The following is a 14,644-nucleotide window of genomic DNA, read 5'->3' as shown; positions in this document are numbered from 1 at the left end:
AGCCTGGGCAGAGCCATCCCTCCAAAGCTGCGTCAGAGGCGTTACACTAGCGGAAACAATTCACATATGCTAGGAGACCATGTGGTATTACAGCGAAAAGACTTTAGGAAAGCTACAACTGCATGCTTGGGAGCGCATAGCCATCAGTGAATGAAATAAAAACCACTAGTGTCAATGCTAAATTAAGATGGAAGGAAACAAGTCATGGAAATTCCAATTGTTCGAGTTGCTACCACTTCGTTAGGCTGGCCACATTACTCATCATGTATTTTAGTTGCATTGGATGTGCTCCTGGGAGAGCCTTGAATTACTGCTACTGCAGCAACAAGGTTGTATCATTTGTGTCATTTCAGAAGTAGATTGCTTTAAAGTTTATTTGACTTCTGATCTGCAACAGAATGTGTGCTTTGGCACACAGAAAGACACCTGCGAGGTTATGCTTGCTATAACCCTTTATTGTTTTCTTTGGGCAAGCAAAATACTTGCACTGCAGAGAAAAGCTATCATTTCTTTGCTGACAAAAAGACCTTCACCAAGAAGAAGCAGAAAAAAGGACAACATAGCATGTATTTACTGTATATTGGCTAATCAGTACTAAAGAATTTGATACAAATATATACAATTTCTGTACATCCTCAATGGAAAACATGTTTAACTCTTAATTCCTACCCTGCCAATGTCAAACTGAATGTAGAAGTAACTACTGGGAGCAAAGATTTTTTCAGCACAAGATCATTATTGCTTCCAAAGCAAAACTATTCTACAGTGCCAATGAGCTCATGGCCATCTCCTTTCCCTCACTGCTACAGCCTCAACTAAGTTCCATTAATCCTACTTCTACTTCCACGTACAGCATTGTTCACCTATTTAATCAAAATCCTGTTCTGACAGAACTTCTGAGTTCCTCTGTCAAGTTGTTTTAAGTCTTGTACTTTGTACTTTCTTCAGAAACTAAATTTTATACCCTTGGCTTCAGCAAATTCTGTTTTGTTGATATCTTTTTCACATGGCGGTTTACAGGTCCCAACAGAATATAGTATTCTTAGGGAGACTGCTAGAGTGGCATAATGGAACATTATCTCCCTTCTCTGTAACACAAAGCCTTCAGAAATGCAGCTCAAACCACTTTCTGTTTGGCCCTTTGCTGCTGCCCGTATCACCTTACCAATTCATTGAATTTGCTGTTCACTCTCACTTCCAGATCATTCCCCATGAATACTTCCACCATTACAGAAAAAAAGATAAAAAAAAAATACACTGTTTTCGATGTTAAATACTCTTTTTTACTCTGCTACAGCCTTACTATGACAAAAGAGTGAATATACACCATAGAGTAGCCAACCTTCCCCTTTAGAAGATTTTACAACTTTTGAAACGATGTTAAATTGCAAACCACACCCGTTGAAAGGGGGAGAGAGACAAAGAAGCTACTTTGGGAAGGGAGTAAATCACACCCGTCCAGACTATTTACAGCCACTTTCACCCTTTTATTGCAAAAAGGCTTCAGTGTGTTACAAACTTCTCGCCTTATCAGCATCTCAATCATGGTTTTCAAAGGCACCCACTACAGCATGTAATACTTAATGCTTCTGTGGCACCTACTTCATCAAGATACAAAGGTTTTTGTTTGTTTGATTTAAAGAGAAAGAGTACCCAAACAGCTGTTGTTTAGGTAAACGTTACCAACTCCTTATTACCTATGGAGCCAGAGTGCTTAGGTTACCAGCTTTAGGTCACTAATTGAGCCAAGAGCAGCAACTGGATTAAAATGCAGCTCAGTTTCAAAGCAGGTATTTGAACCAGAAGGAAGGCTGCAACGTGCTTTGCTGTTTTGTTTTTATTCTTCTTGCCTGACTCTGGGCTGAAACCAGAAAAGCAACCCTGCAACTACTCTAATTTGTGCCTTGCTGCAGGGAATCCTAATCAACAGTTTTGGCTTAACGAGAGAAAAGAGCCAAGAAGAAAAAAAAAAAAAGGGGGGGGGGGGGGGATTGAAAAAGGGCTGAAGAGGCTACGTGCAGATCGCTGTCAGCTCCACAGGGCCAGGGACAGAGCTGACATCTATGTCACAGGATTTCTACGCTGCTGGCTCGCTGCCAGCGAGCCGGAGGCTGGGCACAGCACGAAGAGGGGACAGCACGATGAGGGCGTAGCACGATGAGGGCACAGCACGGCTCAGAGGAGGGGCTCCGCGCTGTCCCTGTCGGTTCGCCACCTCAGAGCCCCCTCCCGGCTCCCTGCGCCGCCCTGATGGGGCAGGGTCCCCCTACGAGCACGCCCACAGGTGCAGCGATGCACGATTTCATCTTCAGTGAAGAAGGCGCCCCAAAGCTAGGTTTGACCCAAATGACTCACCTACTTTCTGCCTTCCCAGCACAGCCTCCCGAGCAACACCTTCCACTACAGAAACTTTCAATCCGCGGGGAGAGTTTTAAAGGCGGCAAGGGGCTCCCGCCCTGTACCCTCCGCTTGCCAAAGGTGCTTTTCCCCTTGGGCCAGAACAAGACTCCCCGTTTTCCACCCCGTCGGCTCTGCCCCGACCCACACGGGGGCTGCGGGGCTCGGGGCGGAGCGGCCGAGCCGCCCCCGGGCTGTCCCCGGCCCCACGGCTGTGGCGGGCCCCGCTCCTTCCCTCAGCGCCGCGGCGCCACCCACCTGTCCCGGCCGCCGGAGCGAAGCTCGCGGTGCGCAACCGGTAACTCCAGGGGCCGGCCGGGAGCCGCGGGCCCTCAGCGGGAGGCGCTTGGACACCGGGGCTGAGGGGAGCGGGGAAGGGCGGCAGCACCGCCCGCCCCTGAGGGCCCCGCAAGTGGCGGCCGCCCCCCCGGAGCGTGCCCGGCGCCCCCCGGCTGGGCTGGGAGGAGCGTGAGGGGAGCCGCCGTTGGTGTGGGGACCGTTACTTTCCGTGCCGCTTCGTAGCGGTCGGCTGTGAACTGAGCTCGCCTCTTGGCGTTGTGGCAGAGCGGGAAAGTGGCAGCAGGCTGTGGGGAGCCGAGCGGCGGGGCAGCAGGTACTTGGGGCCGGAGGGACGCCCGCAGGGAGGCGGCGAGGCACGAAATGGCGGCCGGGGGGGGGGGGAAGGGGGGAGCGGGGGCGCCCTCGGCGGGGCTCGGCTGCAGCCTCCACCCGCCGGCCTCCTCCCCGCCGGATCACGTGGCAAATTGCTGCCTGCCCCGCTGCGTCGGAGTTATTTTTATTTATTTATTTATTTTAATTTGTATTATTATTATTTTTACTTGCCCGCTCTCCGTGTCCGGCAGGCCCCTGTCGAAGAGCCCCGAGGCCGGTTTCACCCTCGGCCTCGTCAGCGGCTGCCTTCTCGTGTCAGCCCGCCCGCCTGTCCTGCCAGGGTAAACGCGTGGGAGGCTGCTCCTGGCCGACAGCCACCCTTTTACGAGTTAAAAAATAAAATAAAAACCCAGCAAACCCCCCCAGACCCGACAGGCTGGCGCTGCCTCGCGGCCGGGCCGTTAGGTGCGCGTGCCCGCGGCGTAACGGCCGCTTCAGCACCAGGGACAGGCCCGGCGGGTCGTTGTGGGATCCCGAAGTCAGTGCATCAAAAAGAGCTCAATGTCTGCCACAAGAGCTTCAGAACTTCAAGAGCTGTTTCATTTTTTAGCGTTGAACAGTGCTTTTACCATGCTGTAAGCCTCCATCTTGTGCACGTTGCTACCATCGCACCGAGGGGCTTTGATTCCCCTTGGGAAGATTCGGTGGAAATAAATGAGGGCAGGACCTGATCTGACCTTCTGTGGTACTTCTATGTACTCTGTACTAGTTTCGTCATATGCCATGTGCATTTAAAACCCTCCACGGCCTCTCAGTAGCATGTTTAAGGGGTAGGAATTGTTAATTGTCAGAGGATTTTTGCAGTGGCTCTGTGGTAACAAATACCGGGATGAAAATACATGCTTTGCTCTCCTTGTAGTTAGCCTTTGCTCTCTGCCATCCGTTGAAGTCCTCATCAAGTCTGCTGGCTTGTAGAAGCCGTCTTTAAATAACAAAAGCTGCAAAATTACAAGTAGTTCTGCAGATGAGCAGACCTGGTAAAGTAGCAGAAATGGTGACTTAGCTGGAAAATGTGATACATATGGGGGGAAATTATCCTTATTTGATGATAAATAAACTGATGATCTGTCAGATTATTTGGTTCTACACAGGATAGAAAAAAATCATACGAACATTTAAGGGCATATAGCTGAACCTTTACAAGACCGTTACCAACTTGGAATCTGCTCCCTGGAGAACATTGGCAAGGAAGACTGCAGGTTGGCCTGTCATCCTGTTCTGACAAGTGGCTGATGGGTTCTGCTTCAGAATTTGGTTGTGTTTGAAACAAGGTTGAATCTGCTAGCTTGTGCATTGATAGTTAAATCACTCAAAGCCATGGAATTTGAAAGTATGGGAGCTCAACCTGCTCAGCAGTCTCAAAGTGAGTCTACAAACTGGTTCCCGACAACTTGTGCCAGTCTTTTGGAGGGACAGAACCCCGATCCTCTTTTTTCTAGCAGGCATTGGTCACAGTATTAAACTTTCATTTGAAACAACATTTTACAAAAATATTGCTGACCTACCAGTGGCCTTGGAATAGTTCTGTGAAACACCTCCAGGATCACCAATTGAAAACTAGAGACTGCTGGCAGGCCATCCTGTGCAAACAACCCTAGCTGCTCTCTGGAAAGTGGCTTACTAAAGATTTAATTGTCCAGTCTTCTCCAAGACTCACTCTGTGTGATTTGCTTTTGACCCCTGAGTTTCAGCACAGCCTGGAAAATTTCCTTTCTTGGGAAATTCTGATAATTCTGCCAAGGGTTAATGCTGGGTTTTCTCCAAATCTTTCTCCAAGTCTTTTGTCCAGCCTTCTAATCACAGTCTGGTCTCCCCAGCTACTTCATTGGCTGTTCAGCCTCAGATCAGTCACAGAAGGATTGTTTTCCTTTTAAAAATAAACAATCAAAAAAAAAAAAAAACACAATCAACTATTCCTCACATATTTCATAAATTCCTGTAATACGATCTCATACCTCATTATGAGGCATTTTGATAAGCTGTTTGCCCAATTTAGTTGCATTAAGTGTGAACTGAAGGTACAACCATTGCAGATGGAGAAGCAAAAGAACGATTGCCCTCAGCAAGGTTGGCCTCCTCCGCTATCTAGGGGTTCCTTGCCAGTGATGCTGTTAGGGAAATTAGCGAGTAAAGTAATACATTGCAGCACAAAGTATGGACGTGCTTTCTCCTGGGTTAATGCTTTTGACATCTGATCTCTTTCCCTTGGCCACTGAAGGGGTTACAGTTCTGAGTCAGAAGAAGGGGTGAGCCAGTGATGAGTATGGCTTTTTGAGAGCTTTTGTTACTTTGATTGCAACCGATAACAAAATATTACCTTTAGTCTGATTTGCACTACGTAGGTGTTATTTCTCTGTGGTGACTTTGATGTGGCTGTTGCAACAGAAGAGCTCACTTTTAGAAGAGCACAGATCTGGAGTGCATTTGCACTCCATCAGCTCCAGTAAATGAAGCCTTTACATTTGTGGCTGCATTTATTGCTTAGCACTGTCCTTTGCAAACGCTGTGTACGGGGGCTGGAGATTCAGTGGTCTGTTCCTTTTGTCAATAGTGAATAAAATCAATTTGCAAAACAACCCCCTGTTTTCACTTCCCCTCTAATAAAAGCCTGGAGGAACTCCATTAAAGTGAACACTATAGGTATGTCCAGTAACAGTCTAATTGATGTGGGAGTATAGTTTAAATATTGGCATTGACAAAAAATCTGCCAAAGGGATCTAGTATTTTGGGTTTTCACAGTTATTTTACTTAGCAGAAATTTTACAGATCTTAGGGAAATGTACCAAGCATAGCTCAGATGAGAACCATCTTTTTAGTGTGGTTCTACCTTGCAAGACAGAGATCTGTTGTTCCCATTTTCAGTCTTTTACCACTTTTGCAAAGTTCCTTGTGTTGCCAACACAGAAGGGCAAACTCATTGCAACTCATATTTGCTCAAAATGAGGTGTTTTTTTTTGAGTTTTGCCCCAAAATAAAAAAGAAGGCTGTAAATATGGTAACCTTCTTGGACTGTTCCTGTCATTTCTCTGAGCTGCATTATTAGCATAACATGCCCAGCACAGGGTCAAAGCAGAGTTAAGACATGAGGTAATTCAAGATGGGCCATCAGTGGGATGGACTCCAGCAGCACAGCTTGAATCGTAACCCAGGCTGCTTTCATGCTTGGGGCCAGTCCAGCCTCAAAATGCCTACGCAGTATCTACAAATCTTGTGGTCTGATTTTAGACAGAAGAAGAGCTTGAATTCTCTTCAAGTTTAAATTTGGTCTGTTTTTAGTTTATCTAAGTAAATGTTGGCCTCTTAATTCTAGCTCACTGTTCATCTGTAAATACTCAGAAGTAAAGGCACGTTCTCTGAAGGAAAAGGTATTGTAAATGTCTTCCTGTCTGTTTCACTTGATACCTCTCTGCAACTTTGAGTTGCGGGCTGATTAATCCATCATTGCAATTTTCTTAAAACAGAAACTTCAGTCCTCTGTTTTGGTATGGAAAAAAGCTCACAGTTTGGACCCTTTACACAAAACCTTTAAAATTTTGCAGCACTCCCAGAGTAAATGCTTTGCCCATTTAAAGATAAATGTGGGTACCGCGGTAAATTGCATTGTCAGGGTTGCAGAGAGACTTCATGCCATACTCACCCTCAGTGCTGATTATCATCAGTGCTTACCACAAAGTAGTACCAGCTGTCTTGTTAGTGCCAGTATCAGTCTTGTTCAGTTTGGTTACCTGGTGCCTTGATCTGATGATTTGTTCAGCTGATCCTACCGGTTTCTTGAAACAATTTGAATTGTGGCCTCTGAAGACTAGGGTAAACTTAGCTGAGAAAGCCGAGCCAGTTGGCTCTTCCAAATAATGGCTTAACTCAAGCACCACTTTTCCTTGAAAACTAAAGAATTTGGGGAGCATTAAAATACTTCCAGAACCTTTTAAAAGAAGTATTTAAAAACAGATATATGACCCTTGGATGGTCCCAATGAAGAAAGACTGTCCATCTCACCTACTTCAACAAACTGGAATTAATAGATATTTTGCTCTGTCACTGGTACACTCACTGCATCAAAGCAGTAAATATGTGGTAAGGAGGAGTGGAATGACCCACACTTTTCTGAGAATTTGTCATCTAGCTGCAAATAGAACGGGTAACTGATAGAACAGGTGAGCTGCCTAAGCAGCTTTTCTCTCAGTGCCCTACAAATAATTCTTTGGGCACTTTGTAGTTGTGGGTAAAGATAATTTAAATATTTTATAATAATCTTGGCAGCCACTGGGGAATGACTGCAGATATATAGGTGTTTCAAAGGGTAGCATCCCAGTGCCCCACCTTTCAACATCCCAGAGAAATTTTCCTGGCCCTTCAAGCATAAAGTATATTTGTATAAAACCAGTGCCTCAGCACGTACACCAGAGTAAACGATTGTTGGAGTAGTGTGAATATTAAAAATAAAATAGAACAAACTAGATTTAAACCTGAACACAATGGTTTTCCTTTAGTACATTTATGCTAGCAATCTGCTTTGCCAGCTACATAAATCTACACAAGAGATTTCTGTGCAAAACTAGGTATTTGCTTCTCAGCGTCCATAGGAGTCTGTACTCAAATTCTCCAACAGAATACAGTGACAGAACAGCTTCAGAGGAGGACTTAGCGGTTTTCATTTGCACGTTCATCCATTCCTTTCTTAGTGCTTTCAGTCGTACTGGCAATAAGGAGTGAACTGAACTCAAAGCACTTAGGGATAACAGGCCTAAACACATCACTGCTGCAGTAAATGTGGATTCACAGATTTCTAAGGACCTGGATTGACTTTGGTCCCCAGATTCCATGTTGCCAATCTTCTTAACCATTCTTGCATCTTTTTCCTAATTTCCAGCTGTGTTTATGGCACAGGGCTATACTAGCATTAGCTTCTAACTCCTGTGGTTCACGTTGTTACTGTATGGATGGATTCGTGATTTCTGGTTGTAAGAAGCTCAGACACTTGATGTATTAAATCCTTTGGCTTATCCAATAATGAGAGGACGAGCTGCTCACACAATTTACGGATGGCCAAGATGTGTTGTAATACTTTTGGAAGAGTTACAGAGGCTTATGGCTAGATTAGAAGGGCAGGGTGAGGGAGTGTGCTGGCTGCCACAGGCCAATGTGATCCCTAAAGAATGTGCTGCATGCTGGTTTTTAAGTAGTAAGACAAATCAAGCTGAATTAATTCAGAACAGTTTAAAATGACAATGACATGCCATAAAGTCTTCTAAGAAAGGCAATTCAAAGGTTAGGTTATTATACAACTTGCCAGAAAACTCTGTGTTAGTGTTTTTGTTTTTTTTTTAAGAGATCTTGCAAATTGAGATTAAGTAAAATAATAACAGTCAACTTATAACTGAAGTCAAGTGATTCTGCTGGAGCTGGTGTTTCTTAGGTAGAACCAAGCCAGTAGCTCTTGGAGGGAGGAAGCAAAGGAAGACAAGTGCCTACGAGTTAGTTTTATGTTGAAACAGAAACCTCATGGTGTCCTCTTGACTTGTCAAATCAACCGATAGTTTGAGTGTAATTTGCACTGAATATATAATAGCTGAGACTGTTGCATTAGTACTTAGCCAAAGTATTTCAGTTACTGAAGTTCCACTACATATTCCTTGCACAAGCAGGATCCTTTTTCAGATATCTCTTCACTCCTAAGAGGTCTAAAACTGGGGATGAAATACTACTATTGTGAAAATCTTAAGCAAGTAGGAAACTAATTATTAAGACACAAAGAGCTCAGTAGGGCATGTTGCTTTACTGCCATGGGACTTTTTGTTTTCTTTTGTTTTAACATTGTTAACTGGCAAATTTAGAGCTCATTTGAGATCTCTGTGAAGCGCTTCAGCTCTCAGAGAATCCTCCTTAAAAAGTGGGTGAGAAACTACATTTCTCTGGAACCCAGCTTCTATCAGGATCTACCTCATAAGACTAAAGAATTACATAGTAAGTCCTTACTGGTGTAAGGACTGTTTCTACCTGCATGGCTTTGCTGGTAAGGCCATGTGGCCCTGGCCAGCTTTTAGCAAAAGAATTGCACTGATATTACCTAAAACCCAAATCCTATGTTTCCCAGAAATAGTTTCCAATGATGCTGGACATCAAGCTGCATTGTTTTGAAAACTCCTGTGGTAATTTCATTTTTAAAATCTGGAATTCAGGCAGCTCAAGCTGTTGCCATGTTCATGACCTGATCTAATAAGCAATTGCCTTTGTGCTGTGACCCAGTAAAAATGGAGCATGTTCAGCTGTGATGGGGATTCTTTCCATTTCAGGAGGCAGCATAATGAAAGGAAGCTGGCAGATACAGCTCTCTAACCCATGCTGTGGCCTCCTTAGCCATTTCTCTGAAATCACTGTGGTTTGGGTCCTACACATGAGAAAACTCGAGGAGGTTTGAGTCAGTGAAAGAAGCAAGGGAAAATCTGACACCAGATGGTAACTGTCATGTTCTTTTCGGTGATAGTGGCCTACAACGGGAAAGAGGAGAAACGTGTTTTGTACAGAGGTATTGTGCTTCATGACACTTCAGGATTCTCTGTCTAATTTACAGCCACTTTATTTTGATAAATTGTGAATTATGTTTTCTTTTTTGCTTCCTTTGTTCTTGGCCATCTTCTTAAGTAACAATTTGGGGTAAATCAGGAATTAAAATGGGTGTGATTTATTGAAATGGAGTTTCACAGGATGTTTCATGGAGCTTTCATGTTTTTAATTCCTTCAGATGAAATAAATGATCCCTGCAGCGTGCAAAGTGAACAGCTTTTACTGTCAAAACTGCATGATCCATTTCTTATCTGATTGAACATAATGATCCAGGACCTGAAAGATTGGTGTGTTAGGTTTTTTTTTGTCTTTTTTTTTCTTTTTCAGATGAGAAGTGATTTTCAGAAGGAATCTATCCAGTGATTGTGACCTACCACTGAGCTGCCTGATGCTGCTACCTCAACTCTGTCCATAAGATTAATCACTCTTCTTACTTCACTGAACAGCAGCAGAAAGTGAGTTTTAATTAGTGCATCTGGAAAACAGCACTTTGAATAAGACGTATCAATACACTTAAAGGGTTCTGACGTGCTTCTGTTACTCAGAGACTTCAGCTGAGGACAGCAGCATCAAAAGTATTCATATTTTTAAATAACAGTTGAGGGATTATAAACCTGGATTCCATCTGTTTACATGCTAAGGTGGAAGCATCCATGCTTCCTTTAAAAGCCAGGAGGGGGCTGTATTTAATTAATGCTGGCCTTGCTGTCTGAGTACATTGGGAACTGCTTGGAAAGGGGTACTCTAAGTGTGGACTAGGGAGAACTAGAAGATGGTGACACTTCTGGGAGGCAAGACCCCAGAGGGCTTGAAGGCTGGGCTGCTCCAGGACCATCCTTGGGGTGATGGATGAGGATCTTGGCCATAGGATCTGCCTGGTAAAAGGAGCAGAGATCTGGGCTTACAGGGTCTCCAGAGGTCAGGGTTACAAAGAGAGGTGAGGTGAAAAACAGCTATATCATGTCAGGCCCTTGGAGAGGGTAAGTAAACTGCCCTCTGGAGTACCTAGAAAAGAGATAACTGGTCTCTGCTGGGACTGGGTGAAAGGAGAAGAATCTCTAGGAGATGAGGACTGAGCTGAGCAGACTCTCTGCACCCAGTGCAACAGGATGAAGGTGAGTAGTGGTTTTTGGAAGGAGTTTCTAGATTCAGATCTGAAACCTGTGGTTTAAAAAGAGAAAAAAAATCCTGGTTTGTTTTTAAACCTGCTTGTTATTTTTCCTCATTTTTAAGTGGACTTTCACAGTATGTCTAATATAAACAAATACAGGGAGAGGTATAACCTGAAATGTTATGTTGTATTCTTTGGTTATTCTACAGTTCTGTGTTTACAACTATGACCAGTCTAATATATATTAATACTACTCAAAGTCTGATGGAGATCTGATTTCCTCAAAATCACAGCCTAGCACTGGGCAGACTTGGTGAATGTGTCTATAAATTATTTCTGTTGAGTACCTCCTGCTGAGAAAATGAATTACTATGCATCCTTTATATACTTCAGTACAATCTCTGGCTTTCATCTGTAATTATTTCACAGTGAATACTTTAGGCCTTTTGATAACCATGTAGTGAAAGACGAAAATGTGAACAGTTGAAAAAAGAAGTGTTATTTCCAGTTGTGAATCTTGGAATGAACTGCAAAAGCTAGAGAGTAGCCTCATGATGATGAAGAGGATATTATCCATATTTTACAGCTAGAAATACTGATATATGAGATGATTAAGTGATTTGCCCAATGTCACCCATAAAAGATGGGGAAAAAAACACAAAAATAGGATCTTCAACTTCTAATTCTAGCTTTGCATTGTTGCAGGACTCTCCTTTCTCTTTGTAAAAGTTGGTTTCATCAAACTGCTTTCTACATCAAATCACATTTTGCAGCACAAGTTATCTGTCAGTATTAACCTTGGCTTTACAACGTGTTGAACTTAGGAGATTTATTAATATACAGTTGCATGGAGTTGGCAGCAAATACTAACCTGGAAAAATATCGACAAAATCCAGTAACTTTTAAGACAGACCTAATGGACTTCTTTCATTTCAGTTATGTATCCTGAGGGATTGTGTAAATGTCTATGCATGCAATTAACTTTAGGCATCTGAAAAAAAAAAGTTAAAAATCAATTATACCAGTCCAAACTGCACATTTGGGCATGTGCATTTTAAAGTACTTTAGGGCTTTTGAAGGAAGGGCTTTTACATTAGGTGTGTGGTCACTTCCTGTGTGAACCTTCAGGCATAGCACTTTGTGGCAGGGTACAGGTGTTCTGTTCTTTCTAGTCAACGGAAAACATACAGTAATTGTAACCATGCCTCTAAGTGTCCCACAGCCTATTCAAGAAATGTCCTTTATGAAAATTTACATAGGAGCACTTGTGCTATCCAATTATGTAGCGTCAGATTTTTGTGGCTGTCTCTGAACTTTCTTCTTGTATGCATGCGGTAGTTACAGTGAACACTGAATACTGGGGAAAATGAATAATGGCTTTGTTTCTTTGTTTTTACTTTGTGGATAAAGCATGCTTTGCGAAAGTTCCGTTGAGCAACTTTTTTTTTTTTTTTTTTTTAACATATATGTCATAGTCACATTCTTAGTGGCTGAATCTAATTATTCCTAACAAAATAAAATGCTGAAGCTGGATGGTGTTACTGAGAGCAGATTCTTTGTGGAGAGAAAGAAACACATGTAAACTCATATAATGTAATGTGCATTGTAACTGCACTATCATAATGTTTCCCATTACTAATGTAGGAGGTAACTATCTCCAGAATAAACTGTAATATAAGAAAATCACATACAACTCCATAAATGTAAGTACCAGACAACGGTGGACTAAGAGGCACACCATGAGCTTTTTTTCAGGTCATGCCTGTGTTAGATTGCTTGCTGAGACAGTTTAACCTGAGCTGCAGCTCTCTCTTTCTGCTCTACAGCATATCTGAGGGTTAACTTAAGCCTGATAAAGTTAAAAAAGCATTTTCACTAAATTCTGCTTGTTCTTCAAGTTACAGATAGCATCAGAAGGCCTAATTAGGCTTTTTTTTTTTTTTTTTTTTTTTTTTATGTGAATTTCTGTGCTTCATGACTGTGTATGTATTCTAGTAGCCCAAATGAAAGTGGATATTAAAAATGTTCTCCCACATAAAATCTCGTTGGCAAGGGTTGGTTACAACTTCCTGAAAGCAGTCAGAAATGTTTTTCATACCGAATCTCAATCAAAACTGCTGTTTGTGTAAGCTTAAAAATTAAGGAATGAGAAAAAGGTTGTTGTCAAGAGGGATGAATCTCTTTCAATTTTTCCCAGCCACTGGGAAACTATTTATCCCGTTTCAGGTGAGTCTTAATCTTAAGAGTCAATTTCATTGCCAGAAAGTGTTTATAGGTAGTATGCCAACCAACCACTGTGAGACAAGTGCATGGCCTAATATCATGAGATCCTGACACCTCTGTACCCAGTGAGGTGATATCAGTGTTTGGAAAATGTACCGGCATTTTCCTGTGCTGACGTGACTCTTCCAGCATTTGCTTTGCTCTGTGAGCCAGGTACATAGAATTCCCATGCTGTCTCTCCAGCAGAACCCAGCTGCTGGCAGGACTGCTGTAACCAAGCTAACGAAGAAGTACTTTTCTCCAAAAAAGATCTTTTTTTATTTTTTTATTTTTTTTTCTTTTTTCCTAGTGTTTGCACTTTATATTAGACTAACAAGGCTAGATTTGCTCTTGAAAAACTTTGCTGGCTTTATTAGGTTTACACTGTGCTGATCGTCTACTCAGTCTACTATCCTGATAAGGGATGTGTGAAGTTCGTAGTTGTCAAGATTTGTAAGTTGTCCTATTTACAGGCTTGAAAATGAGTATTTAGGCTGCAAATTTGATGGGATGGGGAAGATACAGTAACCTTCCTTTTTGTTCTATATAAAATGCTTAGTGCATAGGACTGTAGCCCATGTCTAAGGTTGCTAGGCATGACAGTACTCACCAGTTATTTCTTTGTTATAAGATGGCTTTTATATAAACCTATTTATAACGTGGGACTTTTCACATTCCTATGACATTAACAACCACAAAGCTCCAAGCACAAGTGTTTAAACTGAGATACCTGTTGCTCAACAACTGAAATACCGTAGACTGATACTAATGTTGCTTTGCAGATGAAGGCCCTTTCTCTTTAAAGTCCTGTGGAAATAGTTGTTTTAGAAGCAGAGACATGCAGCTGCCCTGCCAGAGTTACTGAGATGCTAATATCTTTCCTTGAGGGATCAGAGAAGGATGAGGGCTACACTACAGCACTTCCTGCAATGGCCTGAGTAATACCTGGCCCCAGTCACGCTGAGAGAAACAGGAGCACATACAATTTATCCACATTATGCCTTAAGATGTGTAGAGACCCCCAAAAAGCATTGGAGGTGCCTTTATTTATTTTTTTGTCTGAAAGTCAAACTTGCTGTTGGTTTTACATAGGACTTCAAACAAACAAACAAACAAAAAACACTCTTTGCTACCAGATTGGAGAGAGAGCTTTTCTTTCTGTTGGTTACAATAATTCTAGTAAAACTGTGTTTACACCTCTGTTCTGTAGGCTCTTTGATAGCAGTCTGCATCTATCTTGCATGAGATTGTGTGCAAATTTACTCAGTGTCGTGTGATATCACTCTCTAGCCTAGTGCTGGATATAAAATTATTTCCCAAAAGTATGGAAGATGAGACTGTAACGTGCAAACCACAGGAACTAAGATTCTTGACAGTATGTGAAATTTGGAAAGACTGGCAGCTTGCAGTTGCCTTCTTAGGCAGTACTTCGGTCTTGACTTCCAACAGCCTTCTGTTACACGGGATCATGATACCTTCATTGTAGGACCACCAGTAGAGAGCTCAGCAGTTTTGCAGAATCGCTTGGAGGATCAGACGAAACATTTTCACTTCTGATCCAAGTCTGAATCTGAGCTGGAGCCCATGGAGGTAAAAAGCATGTCTGTGAACTCACAACAGTGCTTGCTGTTGCCTTTG

At 42.7% G+C, this 14,644-nt stretch overlaps 2 protein-coding genes across 5 annotated transcripts in view; one reads left to right on the top strand and one right to left on the bottom strand.

Moving 5' to 3' along the window:
- The window catches only part of LDB3 (LIM domain binding 3), a 118,380-nt gene extending 115,578 nt beyond the window's left edge, over window positions 1–2,802 (bottom strand). The window contains exon 1 of one of the 4 annotated variants that reach the window (XM_035329596.1): window positions 2,656–2,802. The gene's annotated coding sequence lies outside the window, so the exon portion shown is untranslated. Of the gene's footprint in view, window positions 1–2,355; window positions 2,476–2,655 lie in introns of those variants that run through there. The other 3 variants (XM_035329601.1, XM_035329598.1, XM_035329604.1) reach the window with 3 other exon arrangements.
- Window positions 2,803–2,856: 54 nt separating this feature from the next.
- The window catches only part of WAPL (WAPL cohesin release factor), a 147,841-nt gene continuing 136,053 nt past the window's right edge, over window positions 2,857–14,644 (top strand). Inside the window, exons 1-2 of the mRNA XM_035329592.1 lie at window positions 2,857–3,010; window positions 9,961–10,088. The gene's annotated coding sequence lies outside the window, so the exon portion shown is untranslated. The remainder of the gene's footprint in view (window positions 3,011–9,960; window positions 10,089–14,644) is intronic.

This window comes from Oxyura jamaicensis, chromosome 6 (assembly GCF_011077185.1).
Source record: "Oxyura jamaicensis isolate SHBP4307 breed ruddy duck chromosome 6, BPBGC_Ojam_1.0, whole genome shotgun sequence".
Lineage (NCBI taxonomy): Eukaryota > Metazoa > Chordata > Aves > Anseriformes > Anatidae > Oxyura > Oxyura jamaicensis.
The sequence above is the reverse complement of the archived record's forward strand: the minus strand, read 5'-3'. Positions and strand labels throughout refer to the sequence as shown.